We start from the raw sequence: 22,162 nt of genomic DNA on the forward strand, positions 1-22,162 counted from the left end.
TGCACTGACAGCACAGAGCCTGCTTGTGATTCTCTCTCTCTCTCTCTCTCTCTCTCTCNGAGAGCAGGGGAGCATCAGCGAGAGAGGGAGATACAGAATCTGAAACACTCCAGGCTCTGAGCTAGCTGTCAGCACAGAGCCCAAAGTCGGGCACAAACCCACGAACCATGAGATCATGACCTGAGCCGAAGTCTGACACTTGAACGAATGAGCCACCCAGGTGCCCCTGGGCTCCCTCTCAAAATAAATAAATAAGCATTACAAAAAACAAAAGAGAGAAATAAGGTGTCCCACAAAGGTCAGACATGATTTAAAAACTAGAGAATAAAAAACCCTTCTGAGGAGGATGGGAAGCCAGGCTACAATAGAGAGAGGACTGTACCATGATCTTCTGAGATACACACAGGTCTTTAGTTGTGAAATCTCCCGCAACTTCTGTTATAAAGAATGTAAGTCCTAAGTTAGGGGTGACAAATAGTTGCACATGGGCGACTCTAACACTAAGCAAAAATTTCCCTCCTGTACCTGCAGAAGGGCTTAATTTCAAGGACAGCACTCTCCCAACAGACACAGACTTGGAGTTCGCGTTTGCCTCAATAGTGCCCATCAATCAGAATTTGGCATTTGGCATTTCTGGCCCTGTCATCACACATCTGAAAAACCCATCACTTTTAATGTGATAATTCAAGAGATGTCCTGAAGAAAAGGAGAATTATCTCCCAGTGTGAGAAAACAATGAGCCAAATCAGCTTAACTTTGCTGTTCAAAAGCAGTAGTTCTCATATTTTCCTATGCGTTCAGAATCACCAGGAGAGTTAGCTGTTGGATCCCACGTCCAGAGTTCAGTAGGTCTTGGATGGGACTTAATAATTTGCATTTCAAACATTTCGAGATCCACCATCCTAGAGAATACTGGAATAAAATTTAAATATGTAAAACTGAAAATCCTTTGACAAGCAAAATAGTATACCATAATTAGCATAGCTTTATGAAGAAAAATGTAAATGAACCCAGCATAGTTTTATAGTGAATAGAACAAAGATTTTGGAGCTAAATAGACTTTGGTTTGATCTCTGGTTCTGTTATTTACAGGTTCATGATTTTTGCTAATATTACTTGAACTCTAGAAGTTTTAGTTTTCTCTGGTAAAATGGGGATAAGAAAAATATCCCATGAGTTATTGTGAAGACTAAATGGAAATATATATATATATGGGCTAAATGAAAAAATATATATACACATCTCGAGTGACTAGTACAGTGCCTGGCACTTGGTAAGTATTCATTCTCTCATTCCAGTCCTTCATCCTTTTCGTCCTTTTCTTCCTTGATAGCTGTCATGGAACTTAAAGCAAAAGAGAAAAATAACATATTTTCATAAAGCTTGTAGGATGTGGAGCACCTGAGTGACTCAGTTGGTTAAGCATCTGATTCTTAATTTCAGCTCACTCAGGTCATGATCTCAGGGTCATGACATGGACTCCTGCGTCAGGCTATGCACAGACAGTGCAGGGCCCGCTTCAGATTCTCTCTCTCCCTTCTTCTCTGCTCCTCCCTTGCCCTTCCTTTCTCTAAAAATAAATAAACATTTTTAAAAAAGGTTGTAGGATCTGACATGCAAATGATTCTTTTTTTTTTTGACATGCAAAAAATTCTTATAACCATGCTAGAAAATAGAAAATACTATGGTAAATTAGTGGACAAGTGGAAGCAGCTCAGATGACAAAGTTTGTGGGGAAGATTGCTAAAACATGGTCGCAGTCCTCCTCTTCAGGAGCCCCCCCCCAAAACAGTTAGGGCTCGCCTTCATTACATATACCTCTGATTAAAGGAAGATACATTCACGGCAAAAGGCCAATTGCCCTCTGATTCCCTTACCCTCACAATGGTAGCCCTTAATCCAGCACTTTTTTCCTGAGCCTTTTTTCAAAGAACCCCTGGCAAGTGTCGGCACCTGTAACGGTGTAATCTCCTTGATAAAGTCGAGTGTGATCTTTTGCTCACTCAGGGCTTCAGTTTCTGTGCAAAAGCTGGGAAAATGTCTATGTGGAGCATGATGTCTCCTTGAAAATCCTGAAACTCGAAAGTACCAATCCAACTAATGCAATCCTATTTGTAGTCCATTTGATGCATTAAAGCACCAAATACCATTAATCCATGGGAACAACAAGAGGGAAGCTTTGCATTATTCTAGACCACACTACATGATTTCCATAATTATTCACAAATTAGATTTATCACTAAAAATACCTTGCTACATCCCATTTCAAATTCAATGTTTCTGAACAATTTCACTTTTTTGTTATTTATCTTGAGAGAGAGAAAGCACGAGTGGGGGAGAGGAAGAGAGAGAGAGAGCGCGCGCGCGAGAGAATCCCAAGCAGGCTCTCCTGAGGTAGATCTCAGGATGATGACCAGGGCATAAATCAAGAGTCAGACGCTTAACCCACTGAGCGCTTAACCACCAGGGGTCCTTGAGCAATTTCATCTCTAATACAGAAAGATGGTCGCACACTGAGGGTTTTAGGATGACAAAATGACTTGGATAATATAATGCTTGCCAGTCAGCCTGCTGACACAGGCCTGGGATTCAAAGGTATACAATGCAAGAGAAGTTTCTGCTTTGGATGCTATAGCTTCTCATCTAAACATCAACAGAATGAATGATGCAACTCTCGGCAAAAATGAGGAAGATAAAGTTTGTCTTCCAGCTTCTCTTACTCTATTTTCTCCTTCCCCTTCCCTAGATTTAAGTCAGGGGAGAGAAGTTTAGAATAACGCACTTATTTCGACCCTTGGGTTTATCAAAGAGAAAGGTTTCCTCTTCCTTTGCTGAGGATTAGAATTTCCTAAGACAGGGGCCCTTGGATGCCCTATTTCCTTTATAATTAACTTTAAGGGGNACCAAAACTGAACCCAGGGCTCCCGTCCGGGAGGAAGGGTGGGTGGGGTCAGGCCGGTGCGGCGTGGCGCTGAGCTCCGGATGTCACCCCACGGCCAGGGTGCGGCGCGGTCGGCCTCCCAGCACCGCCGGGTCAGGCTCGCGGCGCGCGCAGCCTCCGCACAGGTGGGTGTCCTACCGGGGCCCATCCCTCCCATCTCAAAGCGACCGTGGCTCCGCCGGGGCCGCGGCAGTTTTATCGCCAGGCTGGCGGTGAGGCCGCGGTCCCGGCCCCCACCTCGAGCCTGAGCCTGCGCCTGCAGGGCTTCGACCTGCAGGGGGCNGACCCGAGGCCTGAAAGCGGCTGGGGCTGGTGGGGACCGTAGAAAAGAAGGGGCCGAGGTGCAGTTTAAAAACCTTCATATCTAGCCTGGGCGCAGGCGAGTTGCCCGGAGCGACCCTTTCTCCGGCGAAGACCCGAGGCCGCAGAGTGCGTGGTCCGGGGAGAACCGGTGTAGCCGTCGAAGTGCATGGATTGTGCCCTTCCCGAGTCAGGAAAATTGCTTTGATTTCTGCGGCCCAGCGGGCACGCTGCCTTGAAGGGAACTTAAGTTAGCGCTCAAGTTTGTAGACAAAAGGGTGTAAATATGCAACACAAGTGTAACCGTAACCCTGACCCAGTTCGGCCTCAAGATCTGTCATTGCTGCTGCGGCTGCTGGTCTAGCGTTTGGAGTTTGCTTGTCGTGTTGGAAAGGGAGCAGGTGTCAAATGGATTTAAACCGAATACCTTTAGATCTGGGTGGCTTTTTTTCCCTTCCAGCTTCACTTTCAGAAATAAAAAAGCGTGCCAGAGTTGGCTCTGCTTTGAGGAAAGAAAGGCCTTCGTATAGGCAGCAGCCGGTGCCCAACTTGAAAGCCGCTTTCATGCTATGGTCGTAGGCTTTTAGTATGCAGGCGATTCAAGTGAAAAATGATCATTTCTAGGATATTCGTGACCTAATCTTGAGGTTTGAGTATTTGTGGATGGGGCCAGGGAAGGGGGAACTCACGTTACTTGATAGTATTTTAGATGAGAACTCTTGGAAGTAATTGGAATACTTCACAGAAATGCCCTGTGTTCATAAGAGAACGAAACTTCACTAGTACTTTTCAAACGATTGTTGTCCGGACCTGTTTTGACCAGTTTGTTAACGAAAATTCATTGGGTTATGTCAGTCCGGCCAATATCCAGTTTTTACAACTGATGCTTTTCTAACATGAAGATTATCATTTATCCTGAGAATCAGAGGTTGAGTTTTTTCATGAGTTGTTGTCTTAGTCTTAGTATCCTTTGTATCAGCCGCACTTGTCAATATTACGTGTTTCCAGTGGTCATTGTTCGCTGTCCTGGGATTGAATGTGAACAGCGTTGTAGGTTTTGTGTTCCTGTCCTGAACATCATGAAGATAGTTGTGAGCAATTTTGTTTTGAAAACTTAATGTAAATCGTTGTTTTTGTTTAATTTTTGAACAGTTTTGTGTGTGAAGGAACTAGCACGTGATAATTTAAGAGGAGATCCCGAGTCTTTTAGAATATTGTAAACCCATACTTAACAGTGATCCAAAGGATTGCCTTTTCTTGATTCTGTGTAACATCATTATTGTGTTCGTGAATGATTTTTAAGGTGGCAATATTGATCTTGGCCTTACAGATTTTGTAAAGCTTACAAATTTTGTGAATGCTCAAGAAATGCCAGGATAGCAATTGTAATGATATTAAATCTGTAAGAACATTAGAAACCAGATATGGATGATACTTTGTTTCTACTGTTTATAATAATTACCATAATTCATTAAAACATTTGTGGCATGTTTACTGCTTGGGTACTCAAGATTAGCCTCATAAAAAGAGTGAATCCTTGCCTTTGTCCTGAATTCACCTGTATTTTGGAGACATTCGACTTGGTGCTGACCTTGTGGGATTTGACAGAAAGGGATAGGAGGACAAGACTGCCTTGAGGCAGAGGTTACAGCATGAACAAAAGCCTCAGATTGTGGAAGTACAAGGCATGGTTAGAAACAAAGCTGTCAAGAGACAAGAAGTGTGCTGGTAATAGGGAGAACCCAAGGCGTTGGAGCCGAGAAACATACTTAAAAAGGGATCGGGTTTCAGAAAGGCCTTAAATATCATTGCCAAAGAATTTGGAAATTAAGACAAAGAACCTAGCTAAGAGAGGAAATAGTAATAGTTCTCATCACAAGAAAAAAATCTGTAACTATGGTGACAGATGTTAATACCTTAAGTGTAGTGATCATTTTACAGTTTATATAAATATTGAATCATTGTGTTGTCTACCAGAAACTAATAGAGCATGTGTCCGTTATACCTCAAAAAATAAAGATAAAGTACAGTCAATTTTTGTTGTTTTTGTGGAAGGAAGTAGCTTAAGTAGAAAAGTAACAAGATCAAATCTGTTTTTGTCTCTTTTTGCTAATCTTAGAAAAAATAATTTTTGCTACATTGTTTTGACATTTGTAGATAAAGATTAAGCAATCCTTTGGGGTTTTGTTTTATCTCTGGCCCTGCATGAAATAGTTTGCCTTTGAATATGTCTGTATGGAATTCGAGGCATGATGAGAAAGAAACAGATCAGAAATATGAGGATGGAACATTACAGGAGACAGAATTGTTAAAATGGAATGGTTTCTATAGATCACTTACTTAGTGGTTATCCAACCTTTTTTTTTTTTAATTAAAAAATTTTTTTACTGTTTTATTTCTGAGAGAGAGACAGTGTGAGCAGGGGAGGGTCAGAGAGAGAGGGAGACACAGAATCGGAAAAAGGCTTCAGGCTCTGAGCCAGCTGTCAGCACAGAGCCCAACGCGGGGCTCGAACTCATCAACTGTGAGATCATGACGTGAGCCAAAGTCGGACGCTTAACCGATTGAGCCACCTAGGTGCCCCTATCCAACCTTTTTGAAAACAGATTTATTTTTCCAAAGGAAATAGTGATAGAACACTGAGGGAAAAATCAGAAAAAAAGCAGAGCTGTTACGATTAAAATAAAGGTGGATGTTCAGGTGTTTTTGGAGTGTAGCCTGAAAAACACCCAGTCTCCTTCCCTAATTTTACAGGTGAAATTGAGATCTGGAAAGGTTAAGTGAGTATGCTTTTTACCAGTTCCTGTGTAAACTTGGTGAGGGTAGCAGTTTTGTCTCCCTCGTCACTGCTATATATATTTAGGTCCTGAAACAAATAATGGGTATTGATTAAAAATTTGTTAAATCAACTCCAGTTCAGTCTTCCTAATTCCAAATTCAGTTCTCTTTCTATTAAGAGACTGTAAAAAGTTTCTTTTTAGAGACTTTGACTTTTTTTTTTTGAAAGGATGGGAAATAGGCAGAAAACTGAGTCTTCATCACTTTTGATTTCTGGGTTTAACTGCTCACATGCTCTTTACCACTTTAAAGATACATTTCGACTTGAGTTTGTGACATACTTCTCTTACACTTCCTTTTGTGGACTTGGATTTCTGTACTTCAGTTTTTCACTGAGCAGCATATGGGCTTTTAGAATGATTTGTATTTCCATATGAAGTGTTAGTTGAATATTTTTCAACTTTTACTCTGCCTTTTCAGAGTCTTTCCAAGCCTAGTCCTCAAATCTGGGAAGATGGGATGAAATAATTATCCTGGCAATAATGATAGGGTAACTCCAAAATTTCTCCTAATTGACCTAAATTGAAAGGGGTAATATAAAAGTTTTTTTGAGAGAGGCACCCAGATTTAAGAGTAAACCACTACTGTTTAGTTCTACTTTGGGGAAGCAAATGGTGCTCATTTTCAAATGAAAATGTGTTTTCTTTTTTCCGTACGCCGTTAGTAGGAACGATACTACCAGCAGTTTTATCATTTCAATTGCCAATAATGTGAGAGAGAGGAGATAGTAATGGGAATTATTGGACCCCACACGGAAGATATAAGCATACCATTCACTCAGCAGTACTATCTGGTCAGTTATAGGAAACCCTTCAACTTTGAGAGCACATGCAAAATTTAAAATGATACAAATCTCCCTACTGTGTCTGAAGTAAGTTACTTTTGGTAAGAGCAGCATCTGTGTCTCAGGTTTCTAGTCTGTCTTTATAGCTAAGCAGAAGCATCAGATCCTCTGGTGAAGATATTGGCATGGTATAATGTAACCATCTGGATACATAGTTTCCTTCTAAGCTGATTAATAGATAACTTGAGGATCTTAAAAATTATTCCTTATACAAACAAGTGTCTTTTATGTCAGTTTAAATTTTATTTTTCATTGCTGTATGTATTGGTTTAGTTATTTGCAGCATTTTTTTATTCCCACTGCACTCCCTCCCCTTAGGTTTCTGAGATTATATCTGTAATGATTTTTGTAAACCACTTTCATTGCCACTGATTATAGTATTTGAGCTAACTTCGTCTTTCTAATATCTGTAAACCCTGAAGTATTAGATCCTTAAAGACCTTGAAATAGAACAGATATTTGAGCCAGTCTTCAATGGACTTTCCTAGAAATGAGACCCTCATCTCAGTGAGCACTGCAGATCAAGTTATATTCAGCCCTGGGAAAGCCACTCTTTCCAGTAGACTAAGCACAGTCAGAATTGCAGAAGGTGTGGGCTAGTAAAAAGTTGTCGGCTTTGATACAGCTCAGGGTTTTTGTAGAGGTAATTACTTAACATCTCTGAACTTCAGGGGATAATAATACCTTCCTTCTAGAGTTGTAGAGAGTTTTATTAAATGAGTTACTATTTTTAAAATACGTGGTGCTTAGCAAAATGAGATATTTAACAAATGAGAGTCCCTTTTATTCAGTTTTCCTTCAGAACACCAGGATATAAATTTTTCGGATGGAAGAGACTATATGAGTTTTCCTCATCATGGTCTGCAGTAGGCACTCAACTGAGTAAGGGAACTTGGCTTCACATCCATTATTGTTTTTGAAGACTGACCCCTGAAAGGATCTGTGTGCGGCCAGCTCTCTTTTAAGGCTCAATCACTGTTTCAGTCTTTTTATTATTTTCTTATGCTGCTCATCCAGCCCTTCTTCCCTCCAACAGATCTACTCTTGAAACGTTTCCTCTAATAGGCCATCTACCTCAGCTAGCTGGCTTGCAGGAAGGTGGATTTAATTGGTTTCAAGTTTTCTAAAATTGTGGGCTGAAAGCTGCTTGTGATAGGAACTGAGGAAAAGCAAGATGAAAATAGGGAGGCTACGAGGAGTAGTAAAATGCTTTCCCTCGCCAAGCGAATGGCCAAGTCTTAACTTGATTGTTTTTCTTAGTATTTCTGAGAAACAGGTATTGTGAAATGAGCTTTGGCACCTGCAATGCCTAGCTTATTCACTATTTATCAACTATTTGTATACATTAGTGACCTTTCATGTCCCCATTTGTCTGTAAAATGACGACAGTGCCACTTCACAGGATTGGTGTGAGAATTCTATAAGATGATGTAGAGAAAAGTACCTGGCAAATAGTAGTTTCTCTACTGGTATTGATTTTCTCTTGGCCCCTTTACTCTTAGCACTCATTATTATGGCAGCCAAAGAGGGGAGCTGTTGTACTTCATGCAGGGAGGTTTCATCCGCATGGTTTCATAGGCTATGCCTGCATGTAGACTCTGTCAGCCGGCAGTGATGGGTCAGTTACTTTAGTAGCTATTAGCCTTCCATTAGAAAAGAGTAAGCCAGGGTAAATGATGTGATTGGAATTCCTCATTTTCTATATCACTGGGGTTTCTAATTGCAGATTTCTTTAGCGGTGTGTGTGTTTATGTATTTTTTATGTTTGTAAACAAGTTTTGTTTTAGCAACATTATTGATACTCTACTGTCAGGAGTTATATATTCAAAATGTTCAGTAATCAGTGCTCCATACCTGACGATGGAATGGATACTAGCCTTGAGGCTAGCGCAGGATGCTATAAGCCTGTAATGTGCCAGGCATTAGTCTTTTAGTTACTGGTCATAAGGGGGTCTTGGAGGTCTGGGCCAAGGAAACAGCATTCTGGTATGTAACAGAGAAGCAGGGTTGGGGCTGTGTGACTAGTTACCAACTGGTTCAGAAGTATTATAATATTTTAACAAGAATGGTTAAAATGCATGAGTGGCTGAATATTGACCTATTTCTTGGTAGTTCGGTGATGGATAAAGTATGTTCTTATATCCTTACATCTGATTGTGACTCCTCATGTTACTATGAATGTATCTCTGTCGGATAGAGGAGCTTATGTTTTGCTGACCCTGATATTCTTTCTAAGATAATGAAAAACGTGAATTTGACTTCTTAAATATTTTGAAAATTGATTCAGGAAAAGACTAATCAGATACATATTCTTGATATTTAGAATGTTACTTCTTTGACAAAAGAGAGGATGAGGAAATTCATTTGTTTAAAGAGAGCTTATGGTTAATTATTTTGTATAGTGACTAGATGTCCTGTAAAATATTTACCTTGTAAATTTGGATTCTTGTGTCTGGTTTGCTCACAGCAAGAATAGAATCAATTTTCCTTTAGTGGAAATGTAGTGTCTGGAAGGAGATTATGTCCCTGAGGCAGATGTATCATCTGGCTAGATCTGGTGAGAATTTAGTCTTGCCAAAGACATAGATGCTTATGGAAAACCAGAGGCAAGGATGCCTGGCTGGCCCAGTGGTGAGGCATGTGACTCTTGATCTCAGGGTTGTGAGTTTGAACCCCAGGTTTGGTATAGAGGTTATTTGAAAATAAAATCTTAAAATTTTTTTTTATCTATCTTGTGATGATGTAGGCTTGCCAAGGAGGGCATAGATGCTTATGGAAAACCTGGCTGGCTCAGTTGGTGAAGCATAAGGCTCTTGATCTCAGGGTTGTGAGTTTGAGCCCCAGGTTTGATGTAAAGATTATTTAAAAGTAAAATCTTTTAAGAAAGAAACCAAAGACTGTATCTAACTGGTCTATGATGATATCAGTCAGGTTGACCAGCTGAGCAGCTTCATTGAAAGGGATATAGACTGGAGCGCCTGGGTAGCTCCGTCAGTTAAGCGTTCAGCTTTTGGTTTCGGCTCTTGGTCATGATCTCACGGTTCATGAGTTTGAGCCCCACATCATGCTCTGTGCTGACAGTACAGAACCTGGTTGGGATTCTCTCTCTCCCTCTTTCTCTCTCTGCCCCTCCCCTGCTCACACTGTCTCAAAGTAAATAAAAATTAAAAATTAAAAAAAGGTATATAGACTATTTGTTAAAAATCTTTTGTTTACTTCTCAGGTCAGAATGGTACCAGTGAGTAGGTAATGTTTTTGAATATGTGTTCTGTTACACAGACATACCTCACTTGAGGCTAAGAACGTAGAAACTTTTCAGAGATTGTATGTAACCTGAACTTTTCTGTTTTTCAGTGTTTTTATTTGTTGATGCTCTTTTTGTGAGTCACTGTGTTAGGGTACTTGGTGGATGTAGTAATTATTTTACTTTATTGACTCTAAGACACTTTTTCCCCACATTTTTGTCTTTGAATTTGGGGGGCATCTTAGAATTGGTGAAATTTTAAAATTTGTTTTACTAAAGTGGTAGAAGTCATGATATAGTTGCATGAAAACCTGCCATTAACAGCTGATGTGGTGAGCTGAACAATGGCCTGCTAATGTATTTTCATCCTAATCTTTGAAACCTTTGCAGCTGTGATTAAGAGTTGGGGATATTGGGGCGCCTGGGTAGCTCAGTCGGTTAAGCATCTTACTTCAGCTCAGGTCATGATCTCAGCTTGTGAGTTCAAGCCCCACGTCAGGCTCTGTGCTGACAGCTCGGAGCCTGGAGCCTGCTTCAAATTCTGTGTCTCCTTCTCTCTCTGCCCCTCCCCCACTTGTAATCCGTCTCTCAAAAATAAATAAATGTAAAAAAAAATTTTTTTAAATAAAAAGAGTTAGGGATATTATCCTGAATGTGAGTGAGCCTGATACAATCACAACAGATCTGATTATAGGGTACCTGGAGGAATCAGCAAGTAGAGGTGGGAGTAATGTGCTTTGAAGATGGAGGAAGGGGCCATAGGCCAAGGGATGCAGGTGGCCACTAGAAGCTGAAAAAGGCGAGGAAATGGATTCTCTTCTTGGAGGCTCAGAAGGAACCACCCATCTCTGCCCATGACCCTTTGACCTTAGCCCAGTGAACTGATTTTGGACTTCTGACCTCCAGAACTGTAAAATAATAAATTTGTGTTGTTTTAAGCCACTCAGTTTGTGGTAATTTGCTACAATAATAGGAGCTAATGCACCTGGTGAGTAAAAAGTGGCAGTATCAAAACACTGTAGATATAATTAAATATTGTATATTATTACTTTTGTTTCAAATGCTGTTCTTCTACTTGAACTAATATAGAGCAAAATGTGTTAAAATACCACAGGAAAGAATTCAGATATGTGCGTTTGTTCTTGTACTAGAGTAGAAATTGCTTTATGTAGTGAAAGCTTTTAAAGTTTTGTGTTCTTTTGCTTTGCATATCGTGTAGTCCTTCTTTATACATTGTGATGAGGGAAGTGGCTGATACAGAAGTGTTTGATGATTATTTGCTAGGCTTCATTTTTTCCCCAAAACATAGGAATGGTTTCCATGAGCCAGGCACTATGCTAAGCTTTAGGAATATGAGTGCTGAGAGCCAACTAGACTCAAGTTTTTCACTTAGAGAGTTTACAGTTAGGCAATTACAGTGCCATGTGAAAAGTACTGCCACTGTGGTCCAAGATGCACCATTAAGTAGGCATTCACTTACAGGGTTAGCAGATGTTTTCTGGAGGAAAAGTTGAACTGCAATCCGAAGAATTAGAGTTGGCCAGATGAAGGGGTAATAGGGATTTTTGATGGTTCCAGGTGGAGGGAAGAGCCTGTGTGAAGGGTCAGAGATGAGCAAGCATGGCTTGAGAAAAACTTATTATGGTCAGATTATGTGTGGATCAGTGATTCTTGGCCTTTTCATATATATGGGTACCTTAGTGTTCAAGTTTTAGTTGGTGGCATTCTTGAAGGAATTAAACTTTGGACTCTTGTAATAAAAAAAGCAGGGGTGCCTGGGTGGCTCAGTCAGTTAAGTGTCTGACTTCAGCTCAGGTCATGATCTCACGGTTTGTTAGTTTGAGCCTTGCCTCAGGCTCTGTGCTGGCATCTCAGAGCCTAGAGTGTGCTTCAGACTCTGTCTCCCTCCCTCTCTGCCCTTTCCCCGCTCTCCATTTCTCTCCCCCTTTCTGAAAAATAAACATAAAAAAAAAGCAAAGTTCAGAAAAGTGTCACATATTTATTTGATCCCCTTTACAAGGAAGGCAATTTACCTATACTCTGCCCTAACCAACCTCTTTGATGGCCTTTGGAGGCAAAGCTCTAGCACATAGTCTTTCCGGATGTTATGCTCTGGCTTCTTTGCTCTCTTTCTACCAGGTCATCATTCTGTATCACTTCAACATAATGATAGGCACCGTTAGTGTAGCAAAATTTCATTTTCTTTATTGACCAGACCTCAGTAGACCCATGTGAATGCCTTGAAGTAGAGCGATATATTAAGGTACAACTGTTGAAAGTCACTGTGAGAAGGAGTGATGAGCAGTAAAGTAGAAGAGGTGAGCGGCAGTCAGGTCATGCAGGGCCTTTGCTTTTATTTCTCTTTGCTGCTGCAATAAAGTGCCACAAATGGGCAGCGTAAAATAACATGAATTCATCATCTGTAGGTTAAAAGTCTAACAAGGCTGAAATCAAGGTGTCTAGAGGCTGTAGGAGAGAATCCATGTCTTTGCCTCTTCTAGCTTCTAGAGGTGCCCACATTCCTTGGTTCATGGTCCCCTTTGTCTGCCTTCAGAGCTGGCAACATCTGGTTTCATCTCCGAAGAATCTTCTGTGGTCACATCTTCCTGCCTCTACCTTGTACTTTTAAGGACTCTTGTGATTACATCGAGCTCATCTGGATAATCAGGTTTTTCTTCCTGTTTTAAGGTCAGCTGATTAACAATCCTAATACCATCTTCAATGTCAACTCCCTTTTGCCATATAATCTGTCATATTCACATGTTCCAGTGATTAGGTCATGGACATTTGAGGTGGGGGAGAGATTGTTGTGCCTTCCACTGTCTTATCAACCATGTTAAAAATTTTGAATTTTTTATTAATGGCAAGAAAAACCATTAGAGGGGTGCCTGGTGGCTCAGTCGGTTAAGTCTCTGACTCTTGATTTTGTCTCAGATTTCAGCACAGAACCTGTTTGGGATTCTCTCTCTCTCTCTCTCTGTCTCTGTCTCTCTCTCTCTCTGTGTCCTTCTCCTCTGTCTCTTTCAAAATAAGTAAACATTTTTTAAAAACCATTAGAAAGCTTTAAACAAAGAAATACATAATCAGATTTTATTTTTAGGAAAATCACTCAGGTTCTGTGTGGTGCAGTCATTTGTCTAGAAAGTTGTGTCATACAGTCAATTTAGTAAGTCATTTCCAGCGCTTTTTTCCATTAATGTTGTAAAAACTTATGTTGTAATAATTTTAGATTTGTGGAAGTGACGCAAAGATAGTACAGAATGCAGTGTTCTTCACTCAGCTTCCTCTAAAGTCTTAACATCCTCTCATATCTTAACATCTTACGAAACCGTGGTACTTTTATCAAAACTAGAAAATTAACATTGCTGAAATACTAATAACTAAACTATAGATTTTATTTAGGAGCGCCTGGATGGCTAGGTTGGTTAAGCATCGACATCGGCTCAGGTCACGATCTCGCAGTTTGTGTGTTCAAGCCCTGCATTGGGATCTGTGCTGACAGCTCAGAGCCTGGACCTGCTTCAGGTTTTGTATCTCCCCAGCTTGCACTCTGTCTTTTTCTCAAAAATATAAACTTAAAAAAATAAAAATAAAAAACTGTAGATTTTATTTCTATTTTCCTGCTATTTTTTTTTTCTGTTCTGAATACAGTTCAGGATATCATACTGCTTTAAGTGTCCTGTGTCCATAGTCTCCTCTGATCTGTGACAGTTTCTTAGCCTTTTTGTTTTTTAGGAGTTTGACAGGACTGGTTAGTTATTTTGTAGACAATTTCCCACTTTGCTATGTTTTCTCATGATTAGGCAAGAGTGAATTCTTAAGACTTTATATCAGTTTACTTAGTCTGTTAAGCATCTGACTTATGATCTTACAGTTTGTGAGTTCAAGCCCCATGTCAGACTCTTTGCTGACAGTGCAGAGCCTGCTTTGGATTCTCTCTCTCTCTCTCTCTCTCTCTCTCTTCTCTCTCTTTCTCTCTCTCTCTCTCTCTCTCTGCCCTTCTCCTGCTCCTTTTCTCTCCCTCTTGCTCTCTCACTCAAAAATGAATAGATAAACTTAAAAAAAAAAGAGAATTTGTGAGTTTTCAGAAAGAATACCACAGAGATGAAGTGCCCTTCATACTACATTATATTAAGGATTAGATGATATCCACTTATTTTGTTACTGGTCATGTTGACCTTGGACACTTGATTGAAGGAATGTCTTAGCTCAGACAAAATGCCATAGACGGGGTGGCTTACACCATAGCCATTTATTTTCTCATAGTGTTGGAGTCCAGAAGTCTGAGATTAGTGTGACGGCATGGTTGGGTTCTGATGAAGACCCTCTTCCTTGCTGTTGTGCTTACATGGCTTTTCTGCATGCACATGGAGAGAGAGGGATCTCTTCTAATAAGAAAACTAATTCCATCATGAGAGTCTTACCATTGTGAACTAGTCTAAACCTAATTACCTCCCAAGGGCCCCATCCTAAAACCATCAAACTGGGGGTTAGAGCTTCAGGTAAGTATTTGGGGAGGGACATGTTTAGTCTATAACAGGAGCTGCCAGGTTCCTCCACTGCAAAGTCAAATTTTTTTCTACTCTGTTAAGAGTTATTTAACTCCAGCCTATATTCAACAGAAAGGAAGTTAAGAATTATGCTCCACTTCCTACAGTGACGTATATCAAATAATTGGTGAGCATATGCTAAAATCATCGTAGTAATTCAAATATTCCAGGAGAAATAACTTGACTCTTGTTTCTTCTTAAAATTTGGCCCGTTAATTTAGCATTCCTCAGTGGCTTGCACCTGCAGTGATTCTTACTGTGGAATTCTAATGGTGATTTTCTCTTTCCCTCCTTTATTCTACATTTATTATTTGGAATTTTTCTGTAAGGAACACACCCCTTTTCTCCCATTTTAAAATGTATTCAGTTGGGGCGCCTGGGTGGCTTAGTCGGTTAAGCGTCCAACTTTCACTTAGGTCATGATCTCGCGGTTCATGGGTTCGAGCCCCGCTTCAGGCTCTGTGCNTAAAAAATAAATAAATAAATAAAATGTATTCAGTCATTTATTTATATTATTATGGACTCATTAATATTTACTTTATTCTTTGGATTATAATGTAGAACTATCATTATATTTGCTGCTCAAATTGTTAGAGCTTTGGCCACTGGGAACTCTTTCAGGTTGGCTCTAGTGTCCCTGTACCTCCATCCTTTTGTCTTTTGACTGCTTCCTTATTTTCTGACACTACAGAGCACTCTGCTTTGCACTTGCCCTATCCCAGTCCTTTGTCCAAGGAGCCCTGGTTCCTTTTGTTGGGGCAGGGTATTTAGAAACTAAGACCTGGGCCCTGGATGTGCCAATAACTACTGGGGTGTCACTGCTTCTAGACTTTCTCAGTAGAGTTAGGAGATATTTATGTACATTCTAAATTATGTCTGTAAACATCTCTAAAATTACATGTGTGTCTTTCCATCTGTATATATATTACCTTCATATCCTTCAGTCAGGTTATCATACATGTAATGTAGTTAGACTGATTTGTCACAGTCTTCATTCAGTTCTAGATTATCTTGACATTCTGGTTGATTTTTTACAAAAATTTGCAGATGGTAAACTGGCTTTCATTCTTTGTGGCGTACAGCTCTTTGAGCTTTGTTGACAAATCCATGCAGTCAAGTATCTACCACCATAGTATCATAAAGAAGAGTTTCATTACTATAAAAAATGTCTTCATGTAGTCCTCTGGTAATCATCATCTCTTCCTCCGCCAGCCCTGACAACCATTGCTCTGTTGTACATTTCTGTCATTCTGCTTTTCCAGAATGTCATATAAATAGAACCATAAAATGTCTTTTGAGTCTGGTTTCTTTCACTGAGTTACATTCATTTATGCTGTTGAACGAATCAGTTGTCTGTTCCCTTTTGCTGTGTACTTTCCTATCATATGTGTGTACTAGGATTGTTTAACCATCCTCTGTTGTTAAGTATCTTGATTGTTTATAGTTTTGGTGATTGTGAATAAAGCTGCTGTACACATTCATATACCAGTTTTTGTGTGAACACAAGTTTTCTGCTCACTAAGGTAAATATGTGGAAGTAGCACTGCTGGGTCAAATGGTAAGTACAGTTGACCCTGAACAACACAGGTTTGAATTGCATGAGTCCACTTATATGCAGATTTTTTCGATACATACAGGACAATACTCCAAATGTGACCTATTCCTTATGATTTTCTTAGTAACGCTTTTATATATCTTTATTGTAAGAATGTATGTAGTATGTATAACATACAAATATGTGTTAAACAATTGTTTATGTTATTGGTAAGGCTTCCAGTCAATAGTAGGCTTTTGTAGGTGAGTTTTAGGGAAGTCAAAAGTTTTCTAACTGTTGGATTTCAAGAGGTCTTAAATTCTGGATATGAGGCCTTTATTCGGCATATGATTTGTAAATATTATCTCCTCGTCTGTAGCTTGTCTTATAATTCTCTTGGTGCTTTTTGTAGAGTAAAAGTTTTTAATTTGATGAAGTCTCTTTTCTCAGTATTTTCTGTTCCGGATCATGCTTTTAGTGTCATAGGTAAGAACGTCTTGCTAAATTCATATTTATGTATATATTCTTCTAAAGTTTCCCAGAAGTTTTTAAATTTTACATTTAGATTGATGTTTCATTTTGAGTTAAGTTTTGAGACCTTAGACATGTGTTGAGGTTCATTTTTTGAATGTGGACTATGACAGCACCATTAGTTGAAAAGATTATCTTTCTTTCATTGAATTGCCTTGACATCTCTGTCAAAAATCTGTTGGCTATATTTTTGTGGCTTTATTTCTAGACTCTTTATTATGTTCTGTGTATCTGTCCTTTTGCTGGTACCATACTTTCTTGATTATTGTAACATATAAAGCAACCCTTGAAATTGGGTATTTGAGTCCTTGCAACTGTTTTTCAAAGTTCTTGGTTTTTTGGTGTTTTAGTACCTTCACCTTTCCATAGAAATTTCAGAATCATCTTGTTGATATTTATTTTAAAAAATATTGGTATTTTTATTGGCATTGTGTCAAACCTAAAAGTAAAAACTGAGATAATTTATATCTTAATACCAATTCTTTCAGTCCACAAACATGGTATATCAATCATTCCATTTATTTAAGGAAATCCTTGATTTCTTTCATCAGTGTTTTGTCATTTTCAGCATATAGATCCTTAACATATTTCATTAGATTTATATTTTAGGTACTTCTTTGTGATACTACAAATAGTATTGTGATTTATTTATTTGTTTGTTTATTTGTTTGTTTTGAGAGAGAGCATGCACACCTACTTGAGCAGGGGAGTGGCAGAGAGGCGCGGAGAGAATCCATTCTGACAGCACAGAGCCTGATGCTGTGCAGGGCTTGAACCCACAAACTGTGATATCATGACCGAAGCCAAAGTCAAGAGTTAGACACTCAACCAACTAAGCTATTTAGATGCCCCGTTTTTTGTTTTAATTTTAAATCCTATTTTTTCATTATTGGTTTTGAGAAGTGCATTTGACTCTTACATGTTGACCTTGTTATCTTGTGACTTTGATAAACTCACTTATTTGTTCCAGGCTTCACTTTCTTTCTTTTTTATAATTTGTTTTCTTTCTTTTTTAAAGATTCTTTGAATTTTTCTACACAAAATCCTATCATTCTGTAAATATTCTTTTATTCTTTTCCAATCTGTATGCCATTTGTCTTTTTTTTTTTTTTTTTTGCCGCATTAAAGTAGCTAGTAAATCCTGAACATTGTTGAAACACGGCTTTTATTTTTTTACTGAGTGCATGGTAGTGAAGCATATGGTAGTTACTAGAGTTGCTTGGTGCCACTGCTTTAGTTTATGCCATAGGACCAGCCTGTTACCCGTCATTGCATCTGTGCCATTAGTACAAATGTCAACACAGCAAAGATGGCAAATACCCTTTTGGTACTATTATGTACATAGTTTCTACATGGATTCCCCCAAGAGTCTCCTGTATTACCAGGGTTCTGTGTACTACACCTTGAGAATTGCTGTTCTGTAACCTTATTGTACAAGTTTCCCAGGTCTGCTGTAAGAAAATACTACACACCGGGTGGCTTAAGACCATAGAAATTTATTCTCTTCCCATCCTGGAGACTAGAAGTCTAAAGTTAAGGTGTCGCCAAGGCCACATTCTCTCTGTAGACTCTAGGGGAGAATCTTTCTCTTGCCTCTTCTAACTTTTGTTTGATGTTCCTTGTATTTTGGCTGCATCACTCTGCTTTATCTTCTCATTGCCTTTTCTTCAATGTGTATATCTTCTATTTATGTGCATCTTATAAAGTAACACTCAGATAATCTCAAGATCCTTAACTTAATCTTCTCTTTTGTCATAAAAGGTAATAGTCATTCTTTTCCCTATAAGATCATTTTCACGAATTCTGGGGATTAGAATGTAGATATATCTTTTGGGAGGCCATTGTTTAACCTTATTGATTACATAAATGTTAGACTTCTTCATCTTCTTAAACTTTATTTTTCTTAAGTCTTCTCTTTTTTTAATTGGATCATTTTATTTATTTATTTATTACTATTTTGTTTTAACTAAGGTCTACACCCAGTGTGGGGCTTGAATTCACAACCCCAAGATCAAGATTCGCATACTCTTGACTGAGCCAGCCAGATCAGTCTTTAGGCTCATTAATTCTTTATTCCACCATGTTGTTGAGGTTATCTAGTATATTTATTTCAGCTTTATTTTGAATATTTTCATTTTCAAAGTAATTTTTATTTCTCTTTTGATATTATCGGTTCAGTTACTGATAGTTCTTTTCAATTCTTTGAATATATTTTCTTTCTTCTTTTGGACGTATGTACAGTAGCTGCTTTAAAACCTTTGTCCGCTAAATTCAACTTCTGGGACCACTGTGATTCTGGTCTCTGCCTGTTTTTTTTACTCGGCGTTTCAGTGCCTCTCCTGTGTCTGTATACAGTTAAGCTGCTAACCAGGACCTTGACCCAACAATTGTAACGGACAGAAAATTACTTTCAGAAGATTAAAATGAATGAACACACAAACTTACCAACAAATATATGTATCATCATGTGTTTTAATATTTTTAAAAAATGGAAAACAAACCTAAATGGCTGTTATAAAGAAGTGATTAAAATATGGTAAATCTGTGTAATGGATATTATTCAGGCATTTAAAAATCGTAATGGAAAGATATTCACGTCAGGCTACAAATCTTACAAAAATCATACAAATCATACAAAAATGTACATTATAATTCTACCTTTGCTTAACTGAATTAGATATATCCAAAAAGAAATTACTGAGTAGCTATTCATCAGAATATTAATAGCAGTGATCTCAGGTAGTAAGATTATGGGTGATATTTTGCTTGATAATTTTCTGTACTCCTTTTTGCATTGACTGTATATCACATTTGTAATGAGAAAAATACTTCTAAAGTTATTTTTCAATATGTTGAGTATCCACAGGTGTAACTAATTTATCCTTTCCTCCACAACCTTTGTCTCTCCAGTTTAGTAGTAGTAAAATTCCAGCAGTCTTTTCTTACATGCTGCAGAACCATTTTGAATTCACAAAGAAAGATGTGCATCTAAATAATTCCAGAAAACCAGTTATTTTCTTTTCTTTCCTTTTCTTTTTTTTAAATTAGTAGCATTAATGAAATTTGGCAGTACCTCAAAATACTTCTATAATTAATATTTTTACTAATGCCCAATTTAAATGTTTAGGCCTAAGTTGAAAGCATTCCATATACGCTAACATCAATTCACCTTTTCTCTTTGTATTTTTCTGTCTTATAGTTGTATTCAGTAGGAGTTTAATGCAGTCTGCATATGTATTTTTAAATTGTCTAGAAGTCATATTAAAATAGCAAAAATAAGTACAATCAATTTCAGTTTATCCAATTATCACAATATATAAAAGGTTGTCATTTTCACATGTGTTTAGTACTTAAAAGTTACTAAGAGGGGCACGTGAGTGGCTCAGTTGGTTAAGCCTCCAACTCTTGATCTTGGCTCAGGTCATGATCTCACAGTTTATGAGACCCAGCCTCAAGTTGGTCTGACAGCACAGAGCCTTCTTGGGATTCTCTCTCTTCCCCTCTCCCCCTCCCTCCCTCCCTCCCTCTCTCTCTCTCTCCCTCCCTCCCTCCCTCTGCACCTCTCCCCTGTTCATGCTCTTGCTCTCTCTCTGTCTAAAACAAAATAACAACAAATTTCCCTTTGCTTTAGTCCTGGCAACCACTGGTCAGCTCTTTGTCCCTATAGTTTTGCTCTTTTCTGAATGCCATATAAAGGTGATCACGCAGTAGGTAGCCTTTAGATTTGGTTTGCTTCACTTAGNGTCTGTCACATGTGTCTATGATTCCGGTTGTTTTTACCTCTCATAGTACACCCAGTTTTCAGCGCTTAGTTTTTTTTTCTTTCATTCTTTCCTAGTGTACCTGGTTTAACTTTTTCCCTATATTTTACAAAAGCTTTATAGCTCTCAAGTAATATATGATCTATAAAGGAACTATTTTTCTAATAGAATAGGACAACTTAATGGATTCTGTACATATATACACATAATTCTGTTTAACTTATTTGAAGATAACATGTTCTTTTGGAGGAATTATTGAAACTGTGATGTCTGGACTTTAAGAATATAGTGCATTTTTATGTTCAGTAAAGTTGGGTATATTTCAGTTTTAGAATCTGAGTTCTGAATTTTTTAAAATAGTAATTAGTTGTTGCTCTTGCTACATAACAAATTATTCCAAAATTTAGTGGTCGAAAACAACTATTTTATTATGCTCACAGATTTTGTTGATCAGGAATTTGCACAGGGTAGAGTCAGGATGGCTTTTCTCTGCTCTGTGATGTCTAAGGCTTTGGCTTGGAAGATTCAAAGGTATTTTGACGGCTAGAGTTTGGAATGATCTGAAAGGCTCATTTATTCACATGTCTGGCACCTGGGCTAGAATGACTCAAAAACTTGGGAGTTCAAACCTGAGTGCCTACATGTGACCTCTCCGTGTGGTTTGACTCCCCTAGACCATGGCAGCTGTGGAATAACTAGACTTCCTATGTAGCTTGCTGCTCGGGGATCCATACGTAAATGTTCCGTCAAACAAAGAAACTGAATGGTCTCTGATCAAGCAAGGAAGTCACACAGCTTCACTTCTGCCATTCTTTATTGGTGGAAGTAATTAAAAGCCTGCTCAAATTCAAGAAAAATAGACAGATTTCACCCTTTAATCAACATAGTATCAAAGAATTTGAGGACCAACTGCCACAGTTGCTGAGGGAATTATAGGGAATATAGGTAAATGAAAATGCTAATACTACTGAAATTTCCATAATTTACAGATTTTGTTAAAAATAAAAACATAGGTATATGTAACTTCTGTATTTGTAATATTTGTCCGGCTCAGTTTTTAGTATATGTAGAAGAAATAAAAGTTTCATATTAATTTTGGTACCATACCTTAATAAAGTTAGAATTATCTAATACATTTTAAAGTTAAAGAGGGCTCAGGGCACCTGAGTGGCTCCATCAGTTAGACATCCAACTTTGGCTCAGGTCATGATCTTGTGGTCTGTGAGTTAGAGCCCCACATTGGGCTCTGTGCTGACAAGCTCAGAGCCTGGAGCCTGCTTCAGATTCTGTGCCTCCCTTTCTCTCTGCCCCTCCCCTGCTCATGCTCAGTCTATCTGTCTCTCTCAAAAATAAATAAACATTTAAAAAGTAATAAAATAAAGTTGAAGAGGGACACCTCAGTGGCTCAGGTCAGGTAAGTGTCTAGATTTCAGCTCAGGTCATGATCTTGCAGTTCATGATTTCATGCCCCGCGTTAGGCTCTGTGCTGACAATTTAGAGCCTGGAGCCTGCCTGCTTCGGATTCTGTCTTCTTTTCTCTCTGCCCCTCCCCTGCTTATTCTCTTTCTCTCTCTCTCTCTCTCTCTCTCTCTCTCTCTCTCTCTCTCTCTCTCTCCCTC

The 22,162-nt window shown here is 38.7% G+C and overlaps 1 protein-coding gene across 2 annotated transcripts in view; it reads left to right on the forward strand.

Moving 5' to 3' along the window:
* The first annotated feature begins 3,016 nt into the window (after window positions 1-3,016).
* SEC24B (SEC24 homolog B, COPII component) overlaps window positions 3,017-22,162 on the forward strand; it is a 105,366-nt gene continuing 86,220 nt past the window's right edge. For both annotated transcript variants that reach the window (XM_077778451.1, XM_077778452.1), the window contains exon 1: window positions 3,017-3,066. The gene's annotated coding sequence lies outside the window, so the exon portion shown is untranslated. The remainder of the gene's footprint in view (window positions 3,067-22,162) is intronic.

Source organism: Crocuta crocuta, unplaced genomic scaffold (genome assembly GCF_008692635.1).
Source record: "Crocuta crocuta isolate KB4526 unplaced genomic scaffold, BGI_CrCroc_1.0 scaffold587, whole genome shotgun sequence".
Taxonomy (NCBI): domain Eukaryota; kingdom Metazoa; phylum Chordata; class Mammalia; order Carnivora; family Hyaenidae; genus Crocuta; species Crocuta crocuta.